The sequence below is a fragment of the Panthera onca genome, chromosome B1 (genome assembly GCF_046562875.1).
Source record: "Panthera onca isolate mPanOnc1 chromosome B1, mPanOnc1 haplotype 2, whole genome shotgun sequence".
NCBI lineage: Eukaryota > Metazoa > Chordata > Mammalia > Carnivora > Felidae > Panthera > Panthera onca.
In genome coordinates this window covers 128,766,265-128,787,022 of record NC_138342.1, presented here as the reverse complement: position 1 = coordinate 128,787,022, position 20,758 = coordinate 128,766,265, and the positions used below count along the sequence as shown (strand labels likewise).

Here is a 20,758-nt window from a genome sequence, read left to right as displayed (position 1 = left end):
AGGTCCGCAAATGGGCCAAATCTGGCCTGCCACCTGTTTTTATAGGAACTCAGCCATGCTCATTTGTTTGCATATTCTCTATGGCTGATTTTGCATTTAAACAGCAGAGTTGACTACTTACAACGAAAACCATATGGCCTTCAAACCCAGTGTGGTCTCTGCGCTGGCAGCAGAGAGCCCAGTGCAGGGCTCGATCTTACAAACCATGAAATCGTGAGCTGAAGTTGGGATGCTCAGCTGACTGAGCCACCCAGGCGCCCCTTGCTTTGCAGATTTCTATTTCATTTTCTCACTTAAGAGTTATACAAGTAGGGGCACCTGGGTGCCTCAGTTGGTTAAGCATCTGACTTTGGCTCAGGTCATGATCTCATGGTTTGTGGGTTTGAGTCCTGTGTCGGGCTCTGTGCTGACAGCTTGGAGCCTGGAGCCTGCTTCCGATTCCGTGTCTCCCTCTCTCTCTGTTCCTCCCCTACTCGTGCTCTCTCACTCTCTTTCTCTCTCTCTCTCTCTCTCTCTCTCAAAAATAAACATTAAAAAAAAAAAGTTATACAAGTAATACATGAAAACATTTTTTAGTAGTACAGAAACATGGTGTCTGCCTTTATTCCATAGGCAACTATTTTTAACAGTATAGTGGTTCAGTGTCTATCCTAGTCTACTTTCTATGCATATATATAGTGTATATTCAAGTTATATTTACAATAGCAGGGTTGAGTGTGTGTCGTATATATGTATATATGTGTGTGTATATATATGTTTGTATATATTTATGCAAACTTGCCCTTTTCATTTAGATTTTAGAAAGTTTGACCATGTCACTTTCTCCTTCATTATTTTTTTAAACTGCTACATAGAATTTTCTCATGTAATTATATTATTATTTACTTAACTAGCCCTTTATTAATAGCATTTGGGTTGTTTATCAATAGCAGCAGAAATGCTGCTGCAGTAAACATCTTTATGTTTGTATCGTGTGCATACATATGTGAGAAAGCCTCTGTTGTTTCTTTTAAGTTAGATTTTTTTTCCCAAGGTTCTATTGAACTCTTACTCTCATTCATAATTATCTTAAGTTTTGAAATGTTATATACCTTACATTTGTACTCTCTTCCCTACTCTCAGGTCGCTTCCTGATAGTTTTGTGTCACTGCAGGTTCAGTAGGGTCCATTTCAACCCCCCTCCACATAGTATAGCCTGAAACGTCACCCTGCACAGGGAGACATTCAAACTCAACATGCAGTATATTTGTAGGACATTGGTCAGTACACTCAGATTTAATAATTGATGATGTTAAAATTCAGCAACCACTTTGTTATTAAGAATTTGAAAGAGTCTTGGTTTTCTGCATTGGTATCCTGTTGTTGGTCTTACAGAGATGTTAAGGATTTTATTTGACACTTTAGCATCATCACATTATGACTTAAATAGATTAGCTAAAAGCAAAAGATTTAACTTGTTTTTGATCTTCTCTTTTCTAAATACGTTTGTTAAAATGTCGTGCTCTGCTGGGCTTAGTTTAACTGCTGTAATTCTGTAGCATCTCCCTGCCCATATGTTTTGATTCCTGTACGTCTATAAACTATAGCCTGTGTGTAATTACTTTCTCGCATTATGTTTTCTAAGCTATAAGAGAAACATTACTTTTGCTGTAGCATCTGTAATGCTATAAAAGAGGTAAAAAATTAAAGTGTATGCAGGTTTTGGGGGGAAAAATCCTTTTGCGCTGGGAGATGTGAAAGGATTATTAACATTTCATGTCATTCTACAGAGAATGTATATTTATTATGTTGTTTTATTGTGGTTTTAAGAAATGTGACGTTAGCATCCCCCCCCAACCCCCGCCGTGTGATGAGAATGAAAATGAAGCATTTATATGGTTTATCGGTTGGGTAATTGAAAAGTTTTATCAGCTGGCCTACCACTGCCATAGTACTTGGTGTGGGGGCTTCTCTGGGGTTTTTTCAAATTAAACTATCAGCAGGCAGTTAACTTTGGAAAAGCTGCTGGTCCTGTATTTATTACTTTTTCTCAGAATGGGCATGCATGGCCACCCATTTCTTAGCAGTCCAAGGAGCATATGAAATGCCTGGCCGGCCCTTAAATTTTTTCATCCTAATTCTTTCCTCTCTTTCCCTTGAGTCAGTTATATTTTATATTAGTTCTTTATTTTTCTGCAGTATAATTTAGAAGCAGTTATTTATATAGTTCTACAGAATCTATAATAAATATCTTGTAGTGGAGTGAACTTTGTATACATCTTTGTGGATCTCAGTCTGTTCCTAGGTTATGGTTTTACCCCAGCTAATAAATATCTGCATACAGCTGGACTTCTGTGTTTTCTTTAAATGTTGTCTCTTAGCGGCACAACATATATCACATTCTTCAAGAGCACTGATTAGGACTATAAGCCACACAATTATTCTAATTCCTGGAAGAATGTTGGCGTGCACAAAATTGCTAAACAACTACTTAGTAGCCCACTTACCTCCTGTCTCATTAATAGTAAACTGCCGTTGATCAAAATTCATTCTTATCCTTATACATAAAACCCTTCTCAAAACCAGAAATCATGCCTGGTCCCAAAAATACAATTTCAAGGTTGGGGGCTTAGGCCCTTTTGGTTGTTTGCTCCTCCAGATAATAAATCAAATTTTTGTCACTTCTGATCTTGTTCCAGTTGTAGAGGAGCTCTGCAGAGATGCAGAGTGAGCTTGCCCACGCTTATGCCACACTTCTAAGTGCAGCAAAATAAGGCAGGCATGCCCAAGGACTCGTGTGTGTCCCTCTCCTTTTGGAAAGGAGGTTTGAGAAGCAGTACCCTTTGGAAATTAAGGAGATAAAAGAATAAAAGGAGAGTGTTGGTTGTCTAATTGTCTGAATGCTTCAGAGTAACATTGTGTCTAAAATACAAACATCCCCTCAATTGTAAACTGGTTTCCTGCAGATAATACTGTCTCTGGTACACTGCCTTGTTCCAGGCAGTCAGTCCAGGGATGCTACCTCGGGATGACAAGCAGGACTTAAAGTTTATCCCCATCTATTGCCCAGTAGTTTCTCTTTGGTTACAGATTCTTTTTTTTTTTTTTCCTCCAGGTTTATTTATTTTGACAGAAAAGAGCGTGCACTCATGAGAGCATAGGTGAGGGCCACAGAGAGAATCCCAGGCACGCCCTGTGCTGCTGTTGTCAGCACACAGCCCAACATGGGGCTCAGTCCCACAAACTGTGAGATCACTACCTGAGCTGAAACCAAGTGTTGGACACTTAACCATCTGAGCCACCCAGGTGCCCCTGGTTACAGACTCTTAATTTCCAAGTAGAAAAAATCTTTATCAGCTGAACTCCATTCTTCAGAATTTTTCCATATGGTTAATTCCTATCTTTAACTCCATTGCTTTTTTTTTTTTTTTTTAATGAAGTTACAAATATTTGTTCTGATTTTAAAGTGGAATATGTTCTTGGGCGCCTGGGTGGCTTGGTCAGTTAAGCATCTGACTTCAGCTCAGGTTATTATCTCACAGTTCATGAGTTTGAGCCCTGCTTTTGACTCTGCTGTCAGCATAGATCCTGCTTCGGATTCTCTATTTCCCTCTCTCTCTGCCCCTCCACCACTTGTGTGCTCTCTCTCTCTTTCTCAAAAATAAATATTAAAAAAAATTTAATAAAATTAAAAAACAAAGCAGAATATGTTCATGATAGAAAACTTGGGGAAAGGGGCCCCTGGGTGGCTCAGTTGGTTAAGCGTCCAACTTCGGCTCAGGTCATGATCTCGCGGTTTGTGAGTTTGAGCCCGTTGTTGGGCTCTGTGCTGACAGCTCAGAGCCTGGAGCCTGCTTCAGATTCTGTGTCTCCCTCTCTCTGCCCCTCCCCTGCTCATGGTCTGTCTGTCTCTCTCAATAATAAATAAGCGTTTAAAAAAAAATTTAAAAAAAGAAAATTTGGGGAAAAATAAGCATATAAAAGAAAAAAATCATCCATAATTCCATCTCTTTATAATTAATCACTATCACATTTTGGTATATCTTTTTAAACAGATACTATAATTTTAACATAGGGGCTTATGAATATACTGTTTAAAATTATTTTTAACATTATAACATGAACATTTTCCCCTTTCACTAAGCTTATAAATTACGATTAAAACTTGGACTACAAAGTAATGCATTTTTATTATAGAAAGTTTATCTTGGGGCACCTGGGTGGCTCAGTCAGTTAAATGGCCAACTTCGGCTCAGGTCATGATCTCACGGTCCGTGAGTTCGAGCCCCACGTCGGGCTCTGTACTGACACCTCAGAGCCTGGAGCCTGTTTCAGATTCTGTGTCTCCCTCTCTCTGGGCCTCCCCCGTTCATGCTCTGTCTCTCTCTGTCTTAAAAATAAATAAACGTTAAATAAAATAAAAAATAAAAAAGAATAAATTAGGAATTTTATTAAAAAAAAAAAAGAAAGTTTATCTTAAGAAAGAAAAAAATTAAAATTACTCATAGTCCAGCCACTGAATTATAACTTAGTATACTGGTGGTTCAGTCTTTTTTCTGTGCATATGTGTTTTTTTTTAATATATAATTGGGATAATACTGTACATAGTGTTTTTCACAATACAGTAGTTTATAAAATTTTTCCTAGGATATGATTTTTAGTGATATTCCATCAGATAGACATATCCTATTCAGACATTTCATTTATTTCTAATTTTTTACTATTATTAACAGTACTGTGATAAGATTATTAAACCTGCATTTTTATGGACCATCACTGATTAACCCCTTTCTTGTGATAAATTTTTAGCAGTGGAGTTAGTAGATCAAAAATAAATGGATCAAAAAAAATTTTAAGATTTTTATATATACTAATGAATTGCCTCAGTAATAGGTTGCATTCTCACCAGTGTTGAAGATCTTCTCTTGCCATGCATTGTTGTGATGAATCAGAAAAAAAAAAAATAACGAATAAGAATTTTGTTTCTTTCAATTTAACTCATTTTTATGTTAGGATACCCAGATTTGTTAGCCATGACCCATTTTTTTTTGGTAAGCTTTATTTTAGGCCCAAAACAATGCTTTCCAAAGGAGTGTCGTACAAATTCACAGCCTCTGGAGATCCTCTTACCCAGAGGCTTTCAGAGACCCATCCAAAGGTATTCAGGACTCAGATTACCTGGATTTGAGGCATCAACATCAGCGTGTGTCCCTTGAGCCTGTATTTGAAATTGGGACTGTCTGGGCTCAAGTTTGGGGAACTCTTTAGGGTAATTCAAAATGAATTTTTAAAAATACTTTTTTTAGCTGTTTAGGCTCTGCTCACTCATGCTGGCAGAATCATTCAGAAAGACTGTGGAATAGAAGATAATGTGTTTGGGTTCAAACATCAGTCCTGCCTGAATTGGAATCCAGCTTCCCCATCTAGTAGCTGGGTTCCCTTGGGCAGTTTCTTATTTTCCTGTACATTAGTTTCCTCATCTATTCATGAGCCTAATAATAATACCTGTTTTCTAGGGTTATTATAATGATTATTTGGTTGCTATATCAGTTAGCATTCAATCAAAGAAAGAGAACCAATAGGAGATGTATATTAAGAGATTTGTTGCAGATAATTGACTTGTGTGATTGTGGAGGCTGGCTAGGCAAGTCAGAAATCCATAGAGTAGATCACCCCGAAGGGCAGGCTGGAACTTGAGGTACATAGACTGAAGTTGCTATCCTCAGGCAGGAGTTTTTCTTCAGAGAAGCCTTAGTTTTGCTCTTAAGGTGTCTCAGCTGAATCAGGCCCACTCAGATTATCTAGGGTAATTTCCCATACTTAAAGTTACCTGATGATGAGCTTTAACCACATCGTACACAATACCTACACAGCAGCATGTAAATTAGTGTTCGAATAGCTGGGGACTGTATAGCCTAGTCTAGCTGACACATAAAACTGGCCATCACAGTTGGTTTGGACCTCAGTTAAGCAGAAGAAGCCCACTTGGATATGAGGTTCACTGTGTTTTCTGCTTTTCAAGTTCAGCACTCTTCAAGTGTATAGCATAACCCAGAAGTTCTTTCTGATCTGTTTGACAAGTTTGGTCTGTTTTGTCGTAAGTAACTGTGCAGTTGCATTATTCATGATCCTAAAGGATTCTTTCTCCTAGAGCCAGGGTGCCTGGTCATGGCAGGATTCTACACAGGAACGTAAACTGACATCTGATCTGTCTGGTATCTGCTCTTAACACAGTAGGGTGATAATGCAGTACTACTAAGTCTTCTGTGGTTGCAGTGCAGGGTGCCCTTGCCTGCCTCTCTGAGAACTGCCTCCCAGATCAAGGATAGACACCTGTGACCATGTTTCCACATGGCCTTGCTCCATTTGGTCATAGCTGGTAGACTTCTGACCTATATGCTGTGATAATCAAGTTGTTTCTCTTGAAATTTTAAACCAGAGACAGAGGTGAGAGACAGGATTTCTGGACCTTGAAAATAACTTAGATTTGGGCTTGGTGGGACATATGTACTGATGAATACTGGAATGTATGGTGACGTGTCCAACTCTACCAGGAGATTTGAAGAGTGAAGCAGAGGTGGTGTGGTCTTGAGAGAAAGTAAAGGAAAAATGAGAGCTTGTGCAAGAAGCTGCCTTGTTTCCAGTGTTGTGTGAAGTCCAGCTCTACTTCCTATTTGTGGGAATTCCCAAGGTAGCCTTATGTCCTCATAATTAAAACCTCTTATTTGAGTTTAAAGGAGTTCAGTTGCTTTTAACCTCACAAGGTAACATAATACCATTAGTAAAAAAATGAGGGTGGCTCAATTGGTTAAGCATCCGATTCTCGGTTTTGGCTCAGGTCATGATCTCACGGTTCGTGAATTCAAGCCCCGCATTGGGCTCTGTGCTGACAGTGTGAAGCCAGCTTGGGATTCTCTCTCCCCCATCTCTTTCTCTGCCCCTACCCTGCTTGCTTTGTCTTTGAAATTAAATACATAAACTTTTAAAAATTTAGAAGAAAATCTTAACAATATTGTAACTTAGAAGGTAAAATTACAGGGGGGCCTAGGGGGCTCCGTTGGTTAAGTATCTGACTCTTGATTTCAGCTTAGGTCATGATCTCACGGTTTGTAAGCTTGAGCCCTGCATCACATGGTCAGTGTGGAGCCCACTTGGGATTCTCTCTCTCTTTCTCCCTCTCTCTCTCTGCCCCTTCCTCACTTGCACTCTCTTAAAATAAATAAACTTAAAAAAAAAAAAAAGAAAGAAATGAAAACTACATAGTTAACATACATTGGCTTTGGGACTATAGCCTTGATTCTAGGATTTATTTCCACATAGGTTAGGGTACCATGAATATATTTAAAAAACAGAGCAGAGTAGAACTTTAGAGTATTTATGTATAAACCAAATCCCATATAATATATTATGTGAAGAGGGAAATATATTGCTAGTCTTATGAACAGTGACACCAGATCTGTGCCTTAGTGAATAGAAGCCTCTATTGTTTTTGTCTTGTTCCACCCGCAAAAGGAAGAACAAAAACAAAAAAATTCTTTACTATGGGATCTCCTAAAACAACACAAAATACATCCAGGCCCGTGAATTTATTTGCATATACTCCTTCATATATTATATATTAATAAATCCCAGGAGTGATGAAAGTCTTAAATCATTTTCTAATACTTTTGAATTCAAGACACCTTCCCCCTTCCCCTACTATTGCTTCTGATTTAATCTTCCAGCCATGGGATATTCAATGAAAAAAAGCAGGTTTTCAAGGGTCCTTGGTAACTAATTCACAATTCTTACGTAAGTGTTTTTGTGTGTTGTATTTCAACATGTGCCTGTAGGTGACCTTTTTGTGAGACAGTGAAGCATAGTAGCTAAGAACTCAGGCTCTGGAGCCAGACTGTCCGAATTCAAATCAAATCTTGGCTTCATCACTCACAAGTTGTGAGACCTTGGTCATTTAAATTACATCAACCTTTTTTCCATCAGTAAATTTGTGATCTAATAGTACCTTCTTTTAGCCTTGGATATGTGGATCAAGTGAGTTGAAAGATGTGAGGTATTACAACAGTGCTCATTCAGGTTGGCTGTTGTTACTATCAGAGTGGATCTGTTATCAAGTCCAGCTCATCTTACTACAGTTGGATTAAGTGATTGATTCTTATTAAGTAGAATTTGAATTGGGATCTTGGAGTTTTTTGTTTGATATTTAAGAAATTTTAGGGTAGTGAGTAAAATAGAGATCATTCAACCCAATAATATAGATGTGGAAACTGGCATCAAGTGATGTGATTATGCTCACAAGTGAGTAGTGGCAGGGCTGAGACCGAACATGCCTCAGACCTCCAAACTCTTCACACAGTTCACTCACTGTGTCTGACCCCTATCAAATGGATCCTTGGTCCTGAGCCCTTCATTCTTCACAAATTTACTTGTAGCCTCAATGTAACAGATGCTTTCTGTACAAGGGTAGGTCACCTCTTCCCTCTTCTCTTTGGCCCTCTACTCACATAAAGAGACTTGATCTCAGTGTTTTGTTTTGTTTTATGCTATTCATTAAAAAAATTTTTTTTAATGTTTGTTTGTTTGTTTTTGAGAGAGCACAAGCAGGGGAGAGGCAAAAAAAGAGGGAGACACAGAATCTGAAGCAGGATATAGGCTCTAGCTGTCAGCACAGAGACTGACAAGGGGCTTGAACCCACAAACCATGAGACCATGACCTGACCTGAAATCAGATGCTCAACCAACTGAGCCACCCAGGCGCCCCTTATTTTATTTTATTTTATTGAGAGAGAGAGACAGAGAGACAGAGAGAGAGAGAGAGAGAGAGAGAGAGAGAGAATCTTAAGCAGGATCCATGCTCAGTGTGGAGCCCGATGCAGGACTTGATCCCTCAACCCTTAGTTCATGACCTGGCCCTAAATCAAGAGTTGGATGCTCAACCTAATGAGCCACCCCGGTGCCCCTTGATCTCAGTATTTAAATAAAATACTACCCTTTATGATTTTTAAATAGTAATTGCTGAGAATATAGCCTTCAGATCTCCCATAGATTTGTTCTGCTTAAGCCTGAGGGGAAACCACAACTTGGATTTCTGTTAGGTCTGATGTTGGAAGAATTGTGACTTAAATAACATCTCCATGAAATACTGATGAATGCAAATTTGATGCTAAACAGATGTATTGGGGTTTCTGTACAATGACATACTTGAAAGTGGGATTCACTTATATTCAACAAATAGTTGTGTGTGATAAGCACTTTGCTAGGCACTGAAGTAGTTTATGCTAAATCAAAGGAATTGGAACTGTGTAAAATAAATCTACAGAAATTTCACCCCATCCTGATTTACTTTAAACTCAATTAAGGATAGCAGTCTTCATGTCTCCTGAATTTTTCTTCCTTTTACTAGTAAATTCTGTTTTTTTGTAAAACACCACCCCAAATATTCTGTCTTTATATGGAGGTAGTCAAAGTGGTCAGCTCCATGAATAGGCCTGCTTGACCTTACCTCAGTTTGGACATGACTTCACCTTGAGAAGAAATATTTGGGTTTTGACAGTGTTTTTATTGTTCTGGGGAATAATGCTGTCACTCAGTGTTTATAGTTCAATGTTCCACCAATTCCTGTGGGGGATCTTTTCTAGTACCTTCTATAATCTGTTACAAATAAAACATGGAAAAGTAGAGTTTACAAGACCAGAATGTTTAAAAATACATACATAGTGCTCGCTTCGGCAGCACATATACTAAAATTGGAACAATACAGAGAAGATTAGCATGGCCCCTGCACAAGGATGACAACGCAAATTCGTGAAGCATTCCATATTTAAAAATAAATAAATAAAGGGATGATCTAATCATCAAAAAAATAAATAAAAACACATACATAATTGTGACAAACGTAACATATTGATTTAAGATGTGAACAATAGGGGTATAAGGAAACTCAACATTTCCGTAAATCTAAAACTATTACAAGATTTTACAATTTAAAAAAGACCCTCTTGCAAAAAACAAAATTACCATGACAAAATAAGTTGCAGCAATTCAATATTTGCAAAGCGACCAGCTTTCGTTTTGCTTCATCAGATAGTATAAGATAAAATAATCAAGCCTGAATTACTTCAGTAAGAGAAAGGTCATTGTTCCTATAGAAAGTCTCAACTTGAAAACAAACTCTTATGAAATGTTAGAATTAAAAGGGAGTATAGTACAATCTTTCTGTTAAACTTTTAAATTGGGACCAAAGTTACTATTTGAAACATTTTGATATCACAGAGATAAAATGAACAAACTGAAGATTCCTTCCTAATTACTTTAGCATAATTCTTGCCGGGGCACAGATCATCTAGTATTATAGTTTATAGTGATATGTTTCTAAGTCCTGGTCCCCACCTGGAAGTGGTTGTTCATCTTCGTGTCTCCAGGTTTGATACAGAACAGATGATGAATCAATATTTCCTGATTTGAGAGGAGAACTAGAAACATCTACAAATCTGATGAACTCTGAAATGTATTCCTTTTTTTTTTTTTTTTTTTGAAATGTATTCCTTTTTGAGGCTACTTGTGAGCTAGAGAAAACTTTACTGATTTGTATTTGTGTGTTGGTTATCTTCACACACTTGTCTTCTCAGGCTGCTGAAATCATCTGGTAGACCTGTTACCCCACTTGGGCCAGGATTGTTCCACATCAGCTGACTTGTTCCACATTGCTGGTGGTGATGATGGGGGAACAGTTGCTGCTGTTGTTGACTGTCCTTTCATGGGAATTCCACCCAGTCTTTCTTAGACCCTTGGTGTCAGGGTTGTGGCTTGTGGGAATGAGAATGAATTTGGAGTAGAGATTGGAATCATGTCTTAGATTCTAACCCTACCACCAAAAGCTACATTTCCTCTACTCTTATCTCCATCTTCTCTTTCTTCTTCTTTCCAAATTCCACAAAAAATCCCAACTATCATCTGACTGGATTCAACTCAGCCTGAAAGAGCTGTATATCTCTCCTAGGAAAATTGTAGCCCCACTTTTAACAGGGTATTTGTTTGGAAGCAAAATGTGTACCTTTATTACACCAGCTTCAATTGTTTAGAAGGGTGTTCATCTCTCTCACACTCCATTAATAAAATAAGATGAATATTTGCTACCTAGATAGATAGGTGGGAGTATAGAGAGTACAAGTTACTAAATTATGTATCTTCTCTTTTGAAAGAAGACTGTTATGAAAAAAGTTTATCCATCTTATTCATCTGCCTGTCTGTCTGTCCACCGCCTACCTGCCCATCCACCTATCCATATACACATTCATTTCGGTTGATTTCCATTATTGGGAATTCTTGTAACAGGAAGGGCCATTGCCCAGAAACAACTTGCATATCTTATTGACATTCTTAAGGGGACAGCCATTAGTCATAGGTGTAAGCAGGATGATCTTGAGTGCCACCAGAAGTTTGATTTAGGACCGGAACATCATGCCAAGCCAGTTCTAAAAATGCCAACACCGGACTAGCTAGGCGTTTGAGGAGTGACTCTGGCTTTGGGTGCTGCAAGTAGGTAAATGTTACTATTCATATCTGTGCAGTCTTGCCACGTAGAATCTATTTTATTATTTGTTTAAATTTGATTATATTTTACTCTCTGTCAGTTGTATTTCATTTGCATTGATGTTCGTGATTAGTTCTAGATCTGTGATAATATGTTTTAAAGATTCCAGATATCCTTGGGTATCTTTCCACATTTCCTAATTTGTATTAAAATTTTACACTTAAAAACAAATTGCCTGTTTACTTTCCTGTCTTCTCCACTTAACTGGAAGCTCTCAGAATGCAGGGACTCATCTTTTTTACTCTTGTTCCCCAGCACCTAGGAGAACCCCTGGAACACAGGATACACAAAGAAAATAATAGTTACATGAATGATTTTTAAATTCTAAATGTTTATGTTCACTTAATTTGGTTATTAACTCCTTGTTTTTTTATTTTATGCAGGAGCACTAGAGATTTGTGAAATATATAGCTTTCCTTTTGTTTTGAAGTTATGTGCCAGTTACTATTTGCTCTAGGACTCTGGGGAATCACATCTCTATATAGTGTTTTCACCATACAGACATAATAGGCATAAATAATCTCAAGCATAAATAATAGTAACATGTGGTAAAATAACTAGGAAATAAGCTTTAAGTATTTATTACCTTTGTTTTTATGTGATTTATTAATCATAAGTTTATATAATATTTCTAAGGGTTTTTTTTTTTAAGTAATCTTTAGTAATTTTTTTTTAGTTTAGTAATTTTTTTTAAAGTAATCTCTACAGCCATCATGGGGCTTGAACTCACAACTGAGTCGTCTGCTTTGCCAACCGAGCCAGCCTGGTGCCCCAGTTTATACAATTTTTTAAAGTTTATTTATTTATTTTTAGGGAGAAAGAGAGAGACACAGCACACATGCAAGTGGGAAAGGGCCAGGGAGAGAGGGAGAAAGAATCCCAAGCAGGCTCCATGCTGTCAGTGCCCAACGTGGGGCTTGATCTCACAAACCATGAGATGACCTGAGCTGAAATCAAAAGTCAGACACCCAACCAACTGAGCCACCGAGGCGCCCCTGTAATTTTTAATAATGGCTATGTCTAACAACTGGCCTGCAAAATTTCTGAAAATTTGTTTGAGCTGGCTCCAGCACACCACTGGGTAGATATGTTCTCATTTTTCTTATATAAATATAAAAATATATGTATTGATATATATAGTATATACTTGTATGTGTATATATATGTGTGCATATATATGTATGTATTTGTGTATATATGCACATATATATGGTCTTTTAAGTAAGATTTTAAAAATAAGGCATTTTTAAATCTTTTTTTAAAATAATGGGTTCATACTAAGTATTTGGTTTGGGGACCCATTTATCTACTTTATGGAAGTAAATTCTAGTATCAGTTGGTCATGCTCTGTGGCTTTGCCACAGACTGCAAAGTCATTTCATAGTCGTAAGAGGGAATTGGGGAGAACAGTTGAATAAAATGCCTCTCCAGTGTGAACGAAGAGGAGAGAATGAATGGGGAGAGGGGCAGCATAAATCTCCTGTTTAGCAGGTCGTTTATTTCAAAGTGTGGTGCCAGTATGGGCTTCATTATTACTCAGGCAGAGTCTTTACCTGGAGAGTGTTTAGAGACCTTGTTTTACTCATCCACAATAGTACTCCATCCCTTTTTCATTTGGACCCCATACCTGCTGTTCTGACCTACATCCTCTTCTGTATGTTCTTGCTTCCCTCCCTTCTGCCTCCTTCTGATGCTTATAGGAGGTAGATTTTACTGTCTGTGAATCTTTTTTGCATCCTATAAATAAAGAACTACTTGTTTGAGGGCATGTGGACTCAGTGCCTACAGTCTTAATGAAGTCATACCCTTAAGTGAAAGTATCCTCAAATACATGATATGAATCCAAACTCTGCTTTTCTGTGCCCTAGTCTACACCTGTCTATCACTGTACCTGTTGGGTGATTTTATAAACTATTGAGAGTCATAATTTTAAATGACTTTAATAAAGTCCTTTAGCTAATAAATCTATTATTGCTATCCAGTGGTAAAGGATTTCAGTGGCTTTGCAAAAAATAGATACTAACTGATGTGCACACTGTTTGCACTCCTTATATAATGGAGAAATTGTTGAATATTTGCAGTAAAGGCTTTCATGCCTACCCACTGTTGAAGTTTCTGTTCCAATTCCCAGAGGAGAACAAATCCATGTGTTGTTAGAATGAACTCATCTGCTTCTGTGTTCTGTTTTACATTATTGGTCACAGCTTTTGGCTTTAACAGAAATTCTTTAATAACTGTTTTTGAAGGACTCAGTTAAATGAATTTTTAAAAATTTGTTTCTATTTAAGGGGTTAAAAAAAATTTTTTTTAATGTTTGTTTATTTTTGAGAGAGAACCAGGCAAGTGGTGAAGGGGAAGAAAGAAAGGGAGACACAGAATCTGAAGCAGGCTCCAGGCTCTGAGTTGTCAGCACAGAACCTGACACAGGGCTGGAACTCACGAACCACAAGATCATGACCTGAGCCAAAGTCGGACATTCAACCGACTGAGCAACCTAGGCGCCCTTATTTAAAGAGTTTTTTGAAAAAAATAAATAAATAAATAAAAAAGAAATAAAGAGTTTTTTGATCCCTGAGTCGGGCTCTGGGCTGACAGCTCACAGCCTGGAGCCGGTTTCAGATTCTGTGTCTCCCTCTGTCTCTACCCCTCCCCTGTTCACGTCTCTGTCTCTCCCTTTCAAAAATAAACAAACATTAAAAAAAATTTTTAAGAGTTTTTAGAGCCCCAAATCTCCTGCCTTCTTCAGCTTCATAGATCACTGCCATGTCTATTCTTACCCCAAAGTCTGAAGGGTCCCTGAACTGCAGGATACCAAGCACAAACCATAACCCTAACCCTGCCCGTAGCCCTAACCGCTCACCCCTAACCCTAACCCTAACTCTCTGGAGTCTTCTCTGAACTGCAAAATACAAAGCACATACCCTCACCCTTGTCTTATCCTAACCCTAATCTTAACTCTAGCCCTAGCCCTAATACTAACCCTAGATCTGAGAAAACAAAAAGAAGATGTGGTGTATATATATGGAATGGAATATTACTCGGCCATTAAAAAATGAAATCTTTCCATTTGCAATTAAATGGATAGAGCTAAAGAGTATTCCACTAAGTGCAATAAGTCAGTCATAGAGAGGCAAATAGCATATGATTTCATTCATATGTAGAATTTAAGAAACAAAACAAACTATCAAAGAGGAAAAAAAACAAAGAGAGGCAAATTAAGAAACAGCCTCTTAACTATAGAGAACAAACTGATGGCTACCAGAAGGGAAGTGGGTGGAGAATGGGTGAAATAGGTGATAGAGATTAAGGACTGCACTTGTTCTGATGAGTAACTGGTGTTGTATGGAAGTGTGAATCACTATATTCTACGCCTCAAACTAACATAACACTGTATATTAACTAACTGGAATTTAAATAAAAACTTCAAAAATTATTTGTTTTTATTAGTAAAATAAAGGCCCTTTTAAGGCCTTTAATACATGGAATTACATTGATTAGGTTTTGCTGTTTTGTGTGCTTTTTGCTTCATTGTTATTTCCTCCACCATTGATTAAGTCTATTCTGCTTTAGATATTACTAAGATTTGGTGAAAAAGATAGAAATGTAATGCATGAGGTGCCTGGGTGGCTCAGTCACTTCGGCATCTATCTGACTTTAGCTTAGGTCATGATCTCATGGTTTGTGGGTTTGAGCCCTGCCTCAGGCTCTCTGCTGTCAGCGCAGAGCCCACTTTGAATCCTCTATCCCCCCTTCTCTGCTCCTTACCTGCTGGTTCTCTCTCTCTCAAAAAAAAAGTAATGCATTTTACAAGGGGCAAAAGGAAGGGCTTAGCCAATGTAATCCTCTTGATCGAGAAATTACGAAGGTAAGAAATGAGTGACTATGGCAGCCTCCTTTAAAAGATATTTAAAAAAAATTATTAGTGTAGAAAAATCTTGTAGTGTCCTGTGAAAACATAAATAATTATGTTTATTAATAATATTTAAACCTAGCTTTTTAAAACTATCTGCCTCAGTATTTCAAATAAAAAATGGAGCTAACATTTTATTTTATTTTATTTTATTTTATTATTATTTTTTTTTTTTTAAACTTTTTTTTAACGTTTATTTATTTTTGAGACAGAGAGAGACAGAGCATGAACAGTGGAGGGTCAGAGAGAGAGAGAGAGAGAGGGAGACACAGAATCTGAAACAGGCTCCAGGCTCTGAGCTGTCAGCACAGAGCCCGACGCAGGGCTCGAACTCACGGACCATGAGATCATGACCTGAGCCGAAGTCAGCCGCTTAACCGACTGAGCCACCCAGGCGCCCCTGGAGCTAACATTTTAAAAGTAATACCTTTTTTAGATTTTAAAGCAGAATTTCAAACTGACCTTTCTTTCAGTTTATTTTTTTTAATGTTTATTTATTTATTTTGAGAGAGAGAGAGAGAGAGAGAGAGAGAGAGAGAGAGAGTCCATGCGTGCATCCGGGAGGGACAGAGAGAAGGGGAGATTGAAATGCTAAGCATGCTCTACACTGTCAGCACAGAGCCAGACGAGGGACTCGATCCCAATAACTGTGAGATCATGACCTGAGCCGAAATCAAGAGTTGGACGCTTAATCAACTGGACCACCAAGGAGTCCCTGACCTAATTTCTTTCTTTTTGGAAGCATCACTTAATTAATATTTTGATCAGTTTCAGATGCTCAAAATGTGTATTTGTTTTTGTAATGAAAGACAGCACACTACCAGCCCCTGAGGCAGTGCTGTTTCAATCCCATAAAGAATGAAGAAACACAAAATCATGTTTCTCACCTTTATTTCCCTGCTGCCTCCTAGTAAACCCACTGATTTTTCATGTTTTTATTAATAGTAAGGTTTTATTTTTTACAAGAGAATATTATACTGGTTAATTAAGATGAATATGGTCTCATTGCAATGCTCAGGTTAAGACATCTTCCCAAATATTCATATGCATGCACACACCCCTCTGTAACATATTTTGTTGCTAGCCCATCTCCAAATAATCAGCTACTTCTGGAACTTTGGAGTTTTGGTGCTGATTTTTTTTTTTTTGAATTTTTTTTTTTTTAACGTTTATTTATTTTTGAGACAGAGAGAGACAGAGCATGAATGGGGGAGGGTCAGAGAGAGAGGGAGACACAGAATCTGAAATAGGCTCCAGGCTCTGAGCTGTCAGCACAGAGCCGGACGCAGAGCTCGAACTCACGGACCACGAGATCGTGACCTGAGCCGAAGTCAGACGCTTAACCGACTGAGCCACCCAGGCACCTTGGTGCTGATTTTGATTGCTACATCATCCAGAAATACCAGACACATGTGCTATGCAGTTAGGTCTTCAGGTTTCAATACTGAATAATTGAAAATGAGTTAGGAGTGATGTCAAAACAAAAGCCAAAAATACTGGTTTGTATTAATAGGACCTCCAGTAAATAATTAATCCCCCCCCCAAAATTTTTTTGTTTACGTTTATTTATTTTTGAGACAGAGGGAAACAGACCATGAACGGGGGAGGGTCAGAGAGAGAGGGAGACACAGAATCTGAAACAGGCTCCAGGCTCTGAACTGTCAGCACAGAGTCCGATGCGGGGCTCGAACGCACAGACTGCAAGATCATGACCTGAACTGAAGTCGGACGCCCAACTGAGCCACCCAGGCGCCCCTAATGCCCCCACTTTTACAGTGATAGATTTTTTTTAATTTTTTTTTAACGTTTATTTATTTTTGAGGCAGAGAGAGACAGCGTGAACGGGGGAGGGGCAGAAAGAGAAGGAGACACAGAATCAGAAGCAGGCTCCAGGCTCTGAGCCATCAGCGCAGATCCCGATGCGGGGCTCGAACTCACAGAGCGCAAGATCCTGACCTGAGTTGAAGTCGGACGTTTAACCGACTGAGCCACCCAGGCACCCCTACAGTGATAGATTAATCAGGTTGTATATGGAATCTAATTCTACTTTTCCTCTTTCCATCCTTCCTATTCTGTCCTGTATCCTTTATAAAACCTAAAATTAAAATTATATATATAATAAATCTGAGGCTACTTTTAAAGTGCTCTAGGGGCACCTGGGTGGCTCAGTCAGTTAAGTGTCCCGACCAGCTCAAGTCATGAATTCACAATTCGTAAGTTCGAGCTCCGCATCGGGCTCTGTGCTGACAGCTCAGAGCCTGGAGCCTGCTTCGGATTCTGTGTCTCCCTCTATCTCTGCCCCTCCCCTGCTCATGCTCTGCCTCTCTTGCTCTCAAAAATAAATAAACATAAAACAAAATTTTTTTTAAAAAGGTACTCTTTTTACTTCCTTAATGTATAAACAAATCAAATAGAGAACTAAAAATTATAACCAGAAATGTTAGAATTAAGAGCTCTTCTCCATAACTCTGACATTGAGAGTGTTACCAGGTATGCCTCTGAGTTTACAGCAGCAAATGTGGGAGGTGATATCATTGCCACTTTGTACATCCCACTATTTTCTGTCCTTTTGTAATAATAAAACCAAGGGAAGACAAAAATAGACTATATGTTTTGTTGAGAATATTTCTTTTCATATTGGAATATTTTGTATTGGAATACTTGTATATATTTAGTATATATTTTAGTATATATTTAGTAAAAAACAAACACCATAAAGCAGATTTTTCCAGGTAGGTGATAAACTAGTATGTTATGAGAAACTTTTCCCCCTCTTTTGTCCTTGAGTATTCTTTCATCTTTGGATGGAGGGTTTTTTATTTGATGTTTGTTTCTTATTCATATAGGTGATAGGACTCCATACATGAACTGTGATGTAGGAAATATCTGCTTTGAATTTTTCCCTCTGTAGTATGATCAAGTGACTCCTTGGGTTTCTATCAAACCTCCCATGTTCTAATTTCTCTTGCCAGGTAGTGTTCCATGCCAGTTTCATGTCTGTCACAGAAGTTTATGCCAGGTTTTCCTTGAATGTCTCAGGAAGTGTCCAAAGGGATGTGTCAACCTTTTTAGGTAGAAGCTCTAATGCATGTAGTTTTGGAAACCAGGATGACAGGTTTTAAAGAGGGTGTGGGTTTTCTATTCTTTTTTTTTTTTAACGACTTTCTCTTTACATTCTTTAAAAGTCATTGTTAAATAGGGTCTAATTGGATGAGTCATTTGTTTTTAAAAGATTTGTTCTTTACATATCACCTAAAATATTTTATGGCATGGAATCCGAACATGTCAAGACTTTAAAAATTGCTGTAATTTTAAAAATTTGTCATAATTATTTTTTTAATTTAAGGTTTAACATCATTCCAATACATGCATTGCCTTAGAAGAAGTTTATAGTCTAATAGAGGAAACAATACACCAGATTACTTCTAATACAAGGTAAAAAAGTATATGACTGTCCTAATTTTAAGAAAAACAGAAACACACACAAGTGTAAGCTCTTCTCTTGTCGATAGGCTTCTGACTAAACTATGAGCATCTTTTTTTTATTATTTAATTTATTTTTAAAATTTACATCCAAGTTAGTTAGCATATAGTACAACAATGATTTCAGGAGTAGATTCCTTAATGCCCCTTACCCATTTAGCCCATCCCCCCTCCCACAACCCCTCAGTAACCCTCTGTTTGTTCTCCATATTTAAGAGTCTCTTATGTTTTGTCCCCCTCCCTGTTTTTTATTATTTTTGCTTTCCTTCCCTTATGTTCATCTGTTTTGTCTCTTAAAGTCCTCATATGAGTGAGGTCATATAATATTTGTCTTTCTCTGACTGACTAATTTCGCTTAGAATAATACCCTCTAGTTCCATCCACGTAGTTGCGAATGGTAAGATTTCATTCTTTTTGATCGCTAAGTGATACTGTATTGTATATATATATATATATATATATATATATATATATATATATACACACACACACACACACACACCACATCTTCTTTATACACACCACATCTTCTTTATCCATTCATTCATCAATGGACATTTGGGCTCTTTGCATGCTTTGGCTATTGTTGATAGTGCTGCTATAAACATTGGGGTGCATGTGCCCCTTCGAAACAGCACACCTGTATCTCGTGGATAAATACCTAGTAGTGCAATTGCTGGGTCGTAGGGTAGTTCTATTTTTAATTTTTTGAGGAATCTCCATACTGTTTTCCAGAGTGGCTGCACCAGCTTGCGTTCCTACCAGCAGTAGGAGATCCTCTTTCTCCACATCCTCGTCAACATCTGTTGTTGCCTGAGTTGTTAATGTTAGCCATTCCGACAGGTGTGAGGTGGTATCTTATTGTGGTTTTGATTTGTATTTCCCTGATGGTGAGTGATGTTGAGCATTTTTTCATGTGTCAGTTGGCCATCTGGATGTCTTCTCTGGAGAAGTGTCTATTCATGTCTTTTGCCCATTTCTTCACTGATTATTTGTTTTTTGGGTGTTGAGTTTGATAAGTTCTTTATAGATTTTGGATACTAACCCTTTATCTGATATGTCGTTTGCAAATATCTTCTCCCATTCTGTCGGTTGCCTTTTAGTTTTGCTTATGGTTTCCTTCGCTGTGCAGAAGCTTTTTATTTTGGTGAGGTCCCAATAGTTCATTTTTGCTTTTGTTTCCCTTGCATCTGGAGACGTGTTTAGTAAGAAGTTGCTGCGGCCAAGCTCAAAGAGGTTTTTGCCTGCTTTCTCCTTGAGGATTTTGATGGCTTCCTGCCTTACATTTAGGTGTTTCATCCATTTTGAGTTTATTTTTGTGTATGGTGTAAGAAAGTGGTCCAGGTTCATTTTTCTGCATGTTGCTGTCCACTTTTCCCAGCATCACTTGCTGAAGAGACTATCTTTATTCCATTGGATTGGATATTCTTTCCTGCTTTGTCAAAGATTAGTTGGCCATACGTTTGTGGGTCCACTTCTGGGTTCTCTGTTCTGTTCCATTGATCTGAGTGCCTGTTCTTGTGCCAGTACCATACTGTCTTGATGATTACAGCTTTGTAATACAGCTTGAAGTCCATAAATTATGAGCATCTTATAGACAGGGTTGTCCTAGTTGATCTTGTTTCTTTGGTATCTTAGTTTCTTTGGTACTTAGCATAATACTTGGAATAGCATAACCATTAAATTTCTTGATTGAAAATTAAGATTAACTCTTAACAGTTAAGTGAATGTTTGTGTTTTGGTCAAAAATACAGAAATAACCAACTAATAAAACAAAACATGATCAGTCTCTGGAT

General features: G+C 37.9%; 1 protein-coding gene and 1 non-coding gene across 4 annotated transcripts in view; both read left to right on the top strand.

The window, feature by feature from the left end:
* SH3D19 (SH3 domain containing 19) overlaps positions 1–20,758 on the top strand; it is a 186,735-nt gene that overhangs the window by 97,599 nt on the left and 68,378 nt on the right. The gene's annotated exons all lie outside the window — the stretch shown is intronic.
* LOC132693384 (U6 spliceosomal RNA) lies at positions 9,693–9,800 on the top strand. Its single transcript, XR_009616770.2, has one exon. It is a non-coding gene; the product is annotated as a U6 spliceosomal RNA (small nuclear RNA).